At 42.7% G+C, this 12,496-nt stretch overlaps 1 protein-coding gene across 1 annotated transcript in view; it reads left to right on the top strand.

Moving 5' to 3' along the window:
- The window catches only part of PHLDA1 (pleckstrin homology like domain family A member 1), a 72,091-nt gene extending 65,815 nt beyond the window's left edge, over positions 1-6,276 (top strand). The window contains exon 3 of the transcript XR_011337510.1: positions 6,266-6,276. The gene's annotated coding sequence lies outside the window, so the exon portion shown is untranslated. The remainder of the gene's footprint in view (positions 1-6,265) is intronic.
- The last annotated feature ends 6,220 nt before the right edge of the window (positions 6,277-12,496 follow it).

Raw genomic sequence — 12,496 nt, 5'->3', positions numbered from 1 at the left:
CTGGAGCTGAGGCTTCAGGAAAGTCATCAGAAGGTGCAACTCTTCTGTTTAAAACCTACAAGCACTAGCAAGGTATCTGATGCTTGAGCCAGCTGAAGGGAGCAGTTATGATGACAAGCCAGCTTACACCAAGGACATATAAGATATCCAAACAGATAGGCAGCGCAGGAATCACCATAAATATTACTAGCTCTGGAGAAGGCAAAAGTCTATGCCCTCGCCTCCTCTATCTATGGATATATGCACACATATATCTGCACATATACAGATATATAAATAGCGTATATAGATATGCACACAGATATCTGTATGTGCTTTGGATGATATAGCCTGAAGATCAGCATAGTCACACTGTGAGGCAGCAAGGGCAAGACCTTCAATGAAAGGGGAACAAGCAATTGAGAATACAGCTCACAGGACAGAAAGGGAACCACCATTTTTTTTGAAGTACAGAGCTGAAAGATCTATTTTATATTTGTAATGACAACTATGTTATTAACCCCCATCTTCACAAATTTTGAATGTTCTTCGATGCTTTGAGTGCAATTTTTGCTTGCTGTAAAGCTGTGGTTAAAAAGAAATCAGTTTAAGTGAAATATTCTGCCTCATTTGAAAGCTAAACACAGTTGTGTGTCTGCTTCTTTGGCTGCCCTCTGGAACAGCACAGGTCTTCCCTTCATTAACTATATCAACATCAGTCACCACAGTTGTCTCCGCAGCCAAGCAGCACCCTTCATCTCATCTCCCTAGACATCCATACTACCACAGCTTACTATTGTACATGAAGCCATCCAGAGCAACCCCCCTGTACTTTGGCACTTCTCAGGTGGAGAACAGTAGAGAAGAAACATAAGAGTAATCTATTTTGTGCTGCAGGAGACACAGACTTTTCAAGTCACCTGTTTTTTTCTTCCAGGAAGAGCCAGCACTGGTGTTAGTCACAGCAGGTATGTCCCTGGGCCCTTTGACAACAGCCATTTGCAAGCCGTGACTGATATGCCTGGTCTCTGTTAAAAGACCTGAACATGAACCCCCAGTCTCTGATTGTGCAAAGCAGCAGTGCAGATTTGTGACTTGCTATGGTCACTAAACTGTGGCAATGCAGCTCCCCATGGCAGCAAAGTGCGGCTTCCTACACCCCGAAGGTAGCACCAAGTGATGGGGCAAGAAGCAAAGGTGCAGTTGGTGTTTTTGACTTACACAGGAGGCAACACTAGCTGTCCATAAAGATCCCAGCACAGTCTCCTCCAGGGAATGGACACAGGAGAGGTTGTATTTGACTTTTCTTGCATGACTCAACGTGCCCCACCTTCGTCTGAGCTCTGGAGCAGGTTTCTGTGGCTGGATGCACCTCCTTGGCTCAGTGCACATCTTCACAGGATGCATATTGTTTCACTGCACTGCCAGTTATCGCAGGTAACTGTAGAAGTTTTATTGCTATCAACACTCTATCACCTGGCAAGGTGCCTCCTTCCCCTGTCTTCTTTCTCATTGGCCAAGCAGATCCAAGTCAATAGGCAGAATATAATTTTTTTCTTTCTCTCTCCAGAAACTTTGCACTCAGATGGCTGTTTCCCTCAGCAGCCTCTCCTCTCCCAAATCTGAGGGCATATGTATGTGTATCTATTCTAACCTCCCCACAGCAAATTCAGTGGGGGCCCACAGATATGATACAGGTAATTACCCCATTTAGTTCAGAGTGTATGTGGAGGGGGCTTGGCATTTGAGCTGGCACAGGTGTAATGGTGCTGAACATCAGCATAGCATATTTTTCCTATTCCCCTACTCTCACACACTTAAATCACCTGCAAGGTTCATAATGCGGCCAAATTTGAAAGCGTTTCAAAGCGTTAGCTCCAAAAACCCAAGACTATTGCCTTCCCCCCTCTATCGCCAGTGACATTTCAAGTCCCTGTGGTACAGCAGGGAGATGCTGCAGCTGTTCAAACAAACCATTTCTGGAAACACTAACACAAGCAGGCAAGAGGAGAGCATGCCGATCCCAATGCTGCTCTTTGGAAATGGTCAAACCATTTGGCTGCAATTTTCTACTGAATTTCAGCTGGAGCTAGTACCACCCCCTTCTTTTCCAGAATAAAAGATTTCTGCCCTTACTGTTACAGACTGGTAAGTACTTTTTTTTTTTTTTTTAAATTTTAAGTCTGTACAATAAGATATAGAAGTGTGCTACCAGCCCTACTTAAAGTGATGAATTACAAGATCCTGCCTCAACTCGTTTACTCATTGTATAGTGTGCACAATTCCTGCCCTGCAGAATTTACATCCTCAGCTGTGTTCTGTACTTGTCACAGTGAAGTGCACAGGACTTCTTAGCATGTGATATCAAAAAATGAAGTTCTACAGCAATCCCAAAATGTAAGAAATAAGAAATTATTCAGGAATGCCACCATAAAAAAAATCTCTGCAATGAACCCTTGTAAATTTTAAGACAAGACCCTGAAAACCCTAAGTTATGTTGACTGTAACAATTTTTGAAAGTTCGCTGTAGCAAAAAATACAGACTTAGTTAAGGAAATGCTACAGCACTGGTGGCACTGGGTTGTACTGGTTTTGCTGTGCTTGTGCCACTTGTACAAAGTGACTGTGAGATGTTATTTTCCCGATAGGGATAAAAATTAACATCCTTTTAAAGGTGAAATGTTTGCCTTGAGACACATTGCTAGAAAGCTTGGCCTGTAATATATATGGCCAGTTCAGACAGTATTAAGAGACATCAGTAGCTCTGTATAGCTCCAGACTTGCTCAGAGGCTTTGGGAAGTGAATTTAAAATTATTTCTCCCTCACTTGCAAAGTGGTCCAAAACCACTGTCTGAAAAATACCCACAGCTTACTGGTTCAGGGATAAGACTTGTATCTCTTTAGAAAGTTTTGAATCATCCAATATGTTTTAAATGGTGTACAGGTAAGGAAGTAGGCAGGTTTTATATTGTTAGAAGGTTACTTCCCACTTCTTGAGGTTATTTGTTGCTTCTGCATCCAGTTTTCCCCACAGGACAAGAGTCATTGTGACTCTGATGACAAGTTGTCACATGCAGGAAGATCAGCAGAGCCCTCTGGGTTAGCAAGCAAGTTTAATCACTAAAGCAGACAAAATTCAGAATGAAAACATGCTGCTGGGAGTAAAAAAAAGATTTGGTTTATGAGGAATACTAGAGACAAAGGAAAGAATGCCTTAATATTTTTTGCTGTATTGCTTGTAGTCTTTGATAGCTATTTTGATTTTTCCAGATGAGTTGAGCTATGAAGATCAGCTTTCTGTGTTGTCTGTGTAGAAGAGGTACTTAAGACAAGGCAACTCTTAGTTTTCTAAGTCATTCAATATCTCTAGATGCTTACTTAATAATTGCTTCAGATGACCCAAGGATAAAGGTACCACCAGCACTGTTACAGCAGCTATAATGGTACATTACTGTCACCTTAATGACTTTATGTACTGCCACTTTTAATGAAAAATGTGCCACTTCAGTGAGGCCAAAGACAGCAGAAAATAGGGTTTGGGAAATAACAGCACGACTGCAGAAATGTCATCTCCTTGGTGGCTGAATGAATTAATTTAATAAAGATATAAAAATCATCATAAATTTTCGACAGTTTTATGTAAATGCAATAAACGAAAGGCAGAAGGAGAAGAAGTGAAACTCGTTTTGCATTTATGATGCACAGCAAAATTATAATGTAGATGAGGACAAAATGACCTATAACTGTTAAAATGCATGCTTTACAGTAGCCCTGCTGGGTGGGCATGTGCAGTACTGCAGCATTACAGGCAGCTTGGGTCAGTGCTGGGCTGGGCACTGAAAGAGAAGTGCACAACTCATCTTCCTCCAAAGTAAGTGTTGGAATTCGGGGTTTCAGTCAGAAAAAACTTGAGAAAGTGACGCATATTTCTGAGCCTAACTCTTGGAAGCTTAACATCAGTAAGAATGTGTTTGCCTCTACTGAAAATTTTTCTTTCCTAAAGAGTTGAAATTCATCCTGCGCTGAAAGCCAGCACAGGGGCTTTTTGGACTGTAGAATTCTTCAGGGTGAAAATTGCAGTCTTCTTGGTTTTGTCTGTGCAGCTGAAATGTCATCTTCAGGTGTCTTTTCATCCCATGAGAGTGGAAGGACAGAAAGTTGTGAAGAGTCCAGATCAGCACAGCTGGAAAGATGGGTGGGTGCTGCCACCCTTGTTGGCCGTCTGTGCCTTCCTGCCTTCTCACCTGCCTTGCCCACAAACCTGGTTTCATACACGACCTGCTGCATCCAGACCACATTCAGTTAAATATGCAGGTTGCTGCAAGCTGAAATACGCTTGTACATTGCACAAGCAAGGAATAAAAATCTTCTATTTGTGATATGACAGTGGTAAAGCAGATCATTTGTGTTGTTCTTGAATGTATGTTACTATAAGCCAAGTAGCAAATATAAATACCAACATCATCTCGCTTGAAAACAAGTTTCCTCATCCTGTTGACCCTTGAGCACAGGTTTATTGTGACATATGTATGACTTACATGCCTGTGTCTCCTTCAGTTCAGAGCCTGACAGCTGCCTTTCAAGACAATGTTATCAGAGTTCAGTTTACAGCACGTTTTATTTCTGTCTATAGGAGACACCTATGGGCAGAGAAGCTCCTGGTGCAGATCCTGCCCTACCTGTGCTACTCATTTCCATGGCAAACTGGGACCTTTGCCTCACTACCCTGCAGGAGGAGCTGAGCCAGAGGCTCCTCTGGGTAGCTCACTGCAGGGCCATGGTCCATGATGTGTGAGCACTGGTGGCTGACAGTGCTGCTGCCCCAGCTGACCACCCTGTGGCTGGTGTATGGACAGCTGGACCTGAGCTGCCAGCAACCTACTGACAGTATTGCTGACTGCAAAGTGCCCCCTTCTAAGCTGCAGCATTCAGGCAGCTGCTGGGCAAGCAGCTCAGGTGCCCCTGCTGGGGCTGCCACAGGCAGCTGGCACTGGCAGCCTGGCATCTGTAGCTGCCCATGGGCTCCGGCCCCTGCAAACCTCCTCTGTGAATTAAAGCTGACCAGACAGCACAAGGCAGGTTTGGGCTCTTCCATTTGTTTTAGTTCCTTGCCTTCCTACTACAAACCTTTTCTGTTCTTTTCACTATTGCAAGTCATTTACGAGCAATAATTTCTGAGTGTAAATCAGAGCAAAATCAGGTCCTGGCAACATGGGTGAAAGCAAGCTGTAGAAAGATAGCAGAAACTGATTTGATGCTGTAACATCAGCAAGCCTGCCTGATTTCCAGGCAAAGAGCTGGAGACTACATTAGACTGACTCATCACTATGTTTGCGACTCTGGGGAGGTTTGCAGCTGGTTGGGTAAGTATGCTGAGCAGAGAAAAAAACGTTGAGCTAAGAAGAAAAGAAATCGACGCCAAAGACATACTGGATTTGATACCTCATTCCCATGCTGCAGTTTAGACAAAGGGCTGTTACAGAGTTGTGTTTTCTTAATGTCTAGAGCCCATTTCAGATCATGTTCAATTAGATTTACAGATTGCTGCAAGCTCCATTATGCTTTATAATGAGTTTCCTCATCCTGTTGACCTTTGAACACAGGTTTGTATTGACATATATGTGAGATTTCTCCAAAAATCACTCATGGCCCGACAACTAGAGTACCCTTTTGGGAAAGAGGCTGCACACCTATCAGTTAGAGTGACCCTAGCTCCCAAGTCTCTCTGACTGTGACATTGCCACAAACACACTTGTGATCCCATTTGGAAATGCACATTCCATAAGGAGGCCAAGCTACGGGTTGGACCTCAGGTGCCTTGAGGTGCCCAGAGAGTGTTGGGCATTCAGACAGTTCACCATTTTCACCAACTCTAGCCTCAGGGAGATCTTTGCAGGGGATTTTTTAGGCACAGAAGCATTCATGGAATGAGTGGGGAGTCCAGTGTTGGGTCAAGAAGACATTCCAGCAAACTTTAGTTTTCTACTATTTAACATTCCTCTTACTTTTGCATTGTACTATTTAATGTAGAGTGAAGAACTTCCTCTGTACCGCACAGTTAGTAGGATTTGGGCACATGTCTGGTTTAAGTCCTGTGCCTTCAGTCTCACAGCGCCCAATACACTGTTGTAAGACCACATGGCCCACGTGAGGGAAACAGGCTGAAGCTCACGCAGAAGAGTAACATTGCATTATGTTCAGTAAGAGGCTGAAATAGAATGACTCACTTTGGTGTGGATGAGCACAGCTTAGTGCACATGCCCCTAACCCAGCAGAGCAACAAAGCTGGTGAGGAGGCTGGAGAACAGGCCTTATGAGGAGTGGCTGAGAGAGCTGGGGTTGTTTAGCCTGGAGAAGAGGAGGCTGAGGGGAGACCTCATTGCTCTCTACAACTACCTGAAAGGACGTTGTAGAGAGGAGGGTGCTGGTCTCTTCTCCCAAGTGACAGGGGACAGGACAAGAGGGAATGGCCTCAAGCTCCACCAGGGGAGGTTTAGGCTGGACATTAGGAAAAAATTTTCACAGAAAGGGTCATTGGGCACTGGCAGAGGCTGCCCAGGGAGGTGGTTGATTCACCTTCCCTGGAGGTGTTTAAGGCACGGGTGGACGAGGTGCTAAGGGACATGGTTTAGTGTTTGATAGGAATGGTTGGACTCAATGATCCGGTGGGTCTCTTCCAACCTGGTGATTCTATGATTCTATGATTCAATGAATAGGTCTTGGAACTTTCCTTACACGGTTCAGTCTCACCAACCATATAGACATGCCCAACTCCATTTCTCTGGATCAATCTCCTCTGACTAGACACTCAATCTTTTGTGTTGCAAAGTCAATGCTGGAGGACACTGCATATGATCTTGGCATCTCACCTCTTCTTTTTTGTATGTATCTCATTTAAACCTTAAACTACAAAATAAGCTGTAGCTAGTAGTTTTCTAAAGCTGTGGAAGACTAGGTTACAAGGAAGCAGTGATGTATGAATTGATTTCCTTTCAGGGAGCTCTTCTGGTAGAGATTTTTTCTTCATTTTTTTTCTTCATTTCTTTTCTTCAATATTTTTGTTCAATTCTTCAATTTGATGCAGTTGACCAGGAAACTGAATGTAAATGTACAATGTACCAGACCTTCAGATCATTAAATGATTGCGTTTATTTGTTACATTTCCTTGTAGTTTGATTCAGCTTCATTTCTGACCTAAAGCAGAAAGCACAAGAAGAATTGCTTGAAGTGAGTATGGATTTCTAGGTCAAACAGACCTTAGGGGCTGAAATTACATGCATGTGTCTTACTTGTCCCGGCTGTTGAAGTCTGTGTTTGTTTTGCAACGCCTGTTCATGTTCGGGTAGTTCCCATTAGGCAAGAAGATACTGAAGCATAAGAAATCCTGAAGAATTTATAGTCTATTTGTGGCTGAGGTGCAATAAGCTAATAACACAAGCAATAGGAAGGAAGGTGGGAGGAACAGCAGGGATAACAAAAACAGTGTGGTTGCATAGATGTTGTGTGTGGGTAGAGTGGTTCTGAATCACATGCAGAATGGACACTGCTGAAATCCAAAAAGCTGACAAAGCATTGCTCACCTTTGAACACCAAGGCTCTTGTGAAGAGCAAGGCTGGGCACTGAGGGCATGGACCTGGTACCACAGCTCAGCAGAGCTACGAGAAGCTGACAATGGTCCCCTTGCTTATAATGATGCTCTGAGAAACCAGAGAAGAAGGATAAACTTCAAAATCAAGTGGAAACTTTCCTTAAAGTCTTTCAGGGAGACTGGTCATTGCTGACATGAGAGGCAAAGGAGGCAGGCTACCAAATGACCTTTAGTTTTTGACTTATGAGGTTTTTTTCCTGTTGCTGTGTTTACCAGCTAGTGGTATGAAATCAACATTGCCTTTGATGTGTGACAAGATATTAGCAATGGTGCACTCAGTAATTCATTCAAGTGGGAGTAGGTGACAGTTGAGGAATAATTTTATCTATCCATGCTATAGTCTATAAAATGGCTGCTGCTGATTCATACTGCTGTTATTTGACTTACAGTATTTTGCCAATGTTTGCCTATATAGCACTTGCCTAAACGTGGATTCATCCTGATGTGTGAATCCATATGAAACCCTTATCAGGAAGATTTATAACTTTACGTAATCTCTGATGTCCATGACAATCTTTATTAGTGAAACTCTTGCATGCAAGAACCATAGCCATGGTTCTTAGGAAGAGCATAAAGGCACAGCATCGGTCCAGGAGAGTTTTGTCAGATTAGATTTGATAAGAAATGATGCACAGAGATGTGCTGTCAAACAAGGAAGAAGAGGGAGGTCTTTATACAAACCAGTAAGTTTTTGGCTTGCTTGTCTTTTGAAAGTGCGCATTACGTTTGCTTTTGAAATCCCTGAAGCAACTAGTAGTGGCACTGATGGTCTTGAGTTTGTCCCTCCTTGGCAATCTACCTTTTTGTTTCTTTCTATTTATTCGTCTATCTGGGGAAATTGGTGTTTGTGTAATAGCAACTTCTTCTTGCTAAATCCTAAAGCCCATGTGTTGACTTTTCCTCTCTCTGGGCATAGAAGTATGAGGATAGGAGCACAGCATGAGCTGTTCAGATTTAACCTTCTCTGGAGTGTATTTCCCTTCTGGGCTTGAGGTCAGGGAGAAGCTGCCAGTCTTTTTCTTGCAGGTGTACGGAGAACGTTCAAAAGGTTCTTGTGTGCTTGACAGATGTTTTCATTTTCTTGTTTGCTTTCACTATTAAAAATAAGTAACAGTGAAACACCAAGGGCCAGAGTGCCTGTTTACTTTTCAAAATTCAAATATACAAGTGTGATTTTTTTCCCAATTTGGAGGGAAATTAAAAGGGAATGGAAAAGAAATTATGAGAGAATCACTCATTTTGCATCTTCTCAAAATATTTTAGATGTGAATTCAGTTGTTATTTTCCCCCTTTTTAATTTTTGTGAATCCTTAAAGTGAACCCAATAGAACACCCAGTGCAGCAGAGTGTAAAAAGGAAAAAAAATCAGGAAAAGGAGTACCATGCCTTCCTGTTAATGCTGTGCCACCCCAGCAGGCTGAACTGCAGATCCAGCTGAGCCCCTTCCCATTGCCATCAAGCATTGTTTCCTGGGCACTTATTTCCATGCCTGAGCAAATCCACCCACATGCCAGACTGAGTTCCTCTATGTCTGACATTTCTGTTCTGAGCAGTCTCCAGGATTCAGGAGCTCCCTGGGAAAGTACACAGACATGATTCAGCCACACAGGTCTGCTTCCTCACCATTTGTGTTAGCAGAAGAGAAAGCCAGAGGGGAATTCAGAGGCAACTTCACTGTGCTCAGAACAAGCTTTGAGAGATCAAGAGTTACAGCCTTGTAGCTGGAAACAGTCCAAATATTTTATTTTTAAGGAGCTCCCACTAGAAACTAAAATGGCTCATTAACAATAAAAATACACTAGAAGTGCTAATTGCTGCTCAGATCTTCATGCGGCAAAGAGCACAAGGACAGCTACTCAGGGGTTGCTCCCTGAGCAGCTTTGGCCCCTGTGTGAAATAACACCATTTTTTCACAGACTTCTGCAGAGTTTGCAGGAACAACTCTTAATTGAGAGTGGATTAAGCGGGACAACCCTTAATAGACACATCTAGCACCTGCAGGAAAAATCCCCAGTGAAGGACCCAGGTACATGGGCAATGGCACAGCTATCCCCTTGATGCTGCCTGTCTCTGGGAAGCAGGAGTTTAGGAGCTGATGTGTTGTGGTCCTAGAGATACGGTTGCTTCAGGACATCATTAATTGTAAATGCTAAAATTTCTAGCGTAATAGACAGTCAGACCAAAGTGTTTTCTTAGGAGGGGAAGGTAAGGTATTGCAGGCCATTTCAAAGTCTTTCCTCAGCCTCAGAGGGATTTCATTTTAATATCGCTTGAAGTTAAACCACCAGATGAACGGAGTAGGAGAAATATAAACTGTTTTTTTATTTAAAAACCCAGACTCTTGTACATATTGTGAAGCTAATTGCAAATGCTGCTTCATTTTCTTGGCTCATTTTTCGTAAGGGTAAACAAAATCTGATGCAGTTGCTGTCTCTTTCTTATTTTACCACTAATGCTTCAGACTGAAATGAGCAATTAATTCCTGTTCCTTGTTCCACAACTGTAGTCTCTGTCTCTGAGCGAGTCAGATCACCCTTCCAGCCCTTTGTGTGCTTAGCCTGAAATTTTCAAGGGAACAGTTGCTGCGAGCCAAGCATTTAAGTCTCCTTTGGGACTGTGAAACCCTTCCCTGGGAAAAAGACTGCAAATGTCCTGGGCAGGGACTGCGTACTGATGTGTTTGCAAGGCTGCTGCACAAAGGGGCTCCAGTTTTCACTGAACCTTCAGGTGTTAGTGCAAGGCTACAGAGCCAGCACGATAATCCCCCTTTTCTGTGCTCAAATGGAAATAATAACAGGGATTGACAATGAAAATGGGAAGAGCAGGGGGGTAAAAAAAGGGAGAAGCATGATGAAAGGAGGTAGAGGTTATGAAAGAACCACCTGGGACGAAAAAAGCAAATAGAAAAAAAGGGCTTTGCATGCAGGAAGGAGAGAAAATGAAGCAACAACATAATGTGAAAAATAACTTTAAAAACCATAGAAAGATGAATATTAACAGGTGGAATAGAGCAGATGAGGTGAAAGGACAATGGAACAGTTCATGAGGGAACAGGGAAAAGCAGGAGTGAAGGGAACAGTGTGTACTGATAGCTGAGCACTCAGGAAAATGCAAATTATGGTGTTTAAGAAATCTTTCTGTGTTGCTTGGAATTAGGATGCTTCTGGCTCTGCTGCAGGATTGAGAGTGAAAGGCAATCTTCTTTGATCTGCTCCAGCGGTGCAGAATGACTCTAAGGGAATGTATCAATTAAGAAAATATTGAAATTGCTAGTACAGCATTTTACATATCTTAGGTTCCACTGAAAGCCGGGTGTGTTGGAAAATAAATGAACCATGATACTGGCACTATGACAATCCACAGAGCTTTTTGTGGAAAAGGGTAGGGCAAGGTACAATTGTGTATGTTCTGTGGATCTTAATCAAGACCACTGTGTTATAAAAATGCTGGTCTTTGTTTGCCTCCCACAGTATCATTGTAAAACAGTGCTTCATGAATGTGGTAACCTTTTTCCCCATGAAAATGTATGCCAAACTCCTACCAGTTAGATTTCCTTAAGGCATGAGCGAAAAGCCAGAACCTATGGTGTGAAATGTCAAATATGGGACAAGATTAGTCATAGGAGGAAAACTGCAGTGTTTATAGGCTGGTGATGACACAGGTTAAAGACAACAGAGAGATATGTATAAAAGGAATTTACCTTGTCACTTATTGCCCAGGTATTATGAGCACCTTCGGGTCTGTAAGTCCCCACATCACCCAATGCAGCACTGGATCTTCTGAATCCTGGCACAAGGCATCCTGGCACACTGGCTGTGAATTAAAGTCTTCTATTCCTGATATATGCATGGGAAAAACAAGAGCTGAAAAACAGAGGTGTTTCCTGTGAGCTCCTTTCCTCATGTTTATGCACCTACAGAAGCGCTTCCCACTCCGTGCCTTTATTTACTTAAATGGAGACATTTCAAAAGGACTTTCACCTTCCCTGGAGGTGTTTAAGGCACAGGTGAACAAGGTGCTGAGGGGCATGGTTTAGTGTTTGATAGGAATGGTTGGACTCAGTGATCCGGTGGGTCTCTTCCAACCTGGTTATTCTATGATTCTATGACTTTAAACAAGATTTTCATAAACAGAAATTTCATTTTCTTTGCCTAAGGCCATGTCAGTACTAGAGATCATTCATCAGATTAATTGGGTCCATGGGTCCATGGCTACCAAACAAGAAATGAGGAGGCTGAGTGATAGGACAAGAGGAAACTGCCTTAAGTGTGCCAGGGAAGTTTTAGACTAGATGCTAGGAAATATTCCTTTACAAAATGGGTTGTCAAGCACTGGCACAGGCTGCCCAGGGAAGCAGTTGAGTCACCATCCCTGACGGTAATTAAAAGACAGTGCAGATGTGGCACTTAGGGGTATGGTTTAGTGGTGGACTTGGCAGGATTAATTTTATAGTTAGGCTCAATGATCATAAGGGTCTTTTCCAGCTCAAATGATTCTTTAATTTTCATGCATCTTTGTCCTCTCATGAGGCTGCTAACCCCAGCTTCTGGCATGCATATGGGCTATAACGAACATGATGTATACCTCAGAGCATTAGGTCAGTTGTAAGGAGAGAGGAGCATTATTATTATGAGTCTTGTACTAAGACTGAAGCCTGTCATAGCTGTGCCTCTGCATCTAGCCACACACACTCTCACTTGCACTTTACCAGCACTGTATAGAATGGGAAGATCTAGTAAAAAAATCTTGATTAATATTTCTTTCATCTTTGAAGGAGATGAGAAAAGGAGATGGGGATATGGGTGTTTTTTCTTTTTTTACCATAGCTAAGTAACAATTATAGACAGATGATCTTTCATTATGTGAT

This window comes from Phaenicophaeus curvirostris, chromosome 1, assembly GCF_032191515.1.
Source record: "Phaenicophaeus curvirostris isolate KB17595 chromosome 1, BPBGC_Pcur_1.0, whole genome shotgun sequence".
Taxonomy (NCBI): Eukaryota; Metazoa; Chordata; class Aves; order Cuculiformes; family Cuculidae; genus Phaenicophaeus; species Phaenicophaeus curvirostris.
The sequence above is the reverse complement of the archived record's forward strand: the minus strand, read 5'-3'. Positions and strand labels throughout refer to the sequence as shown.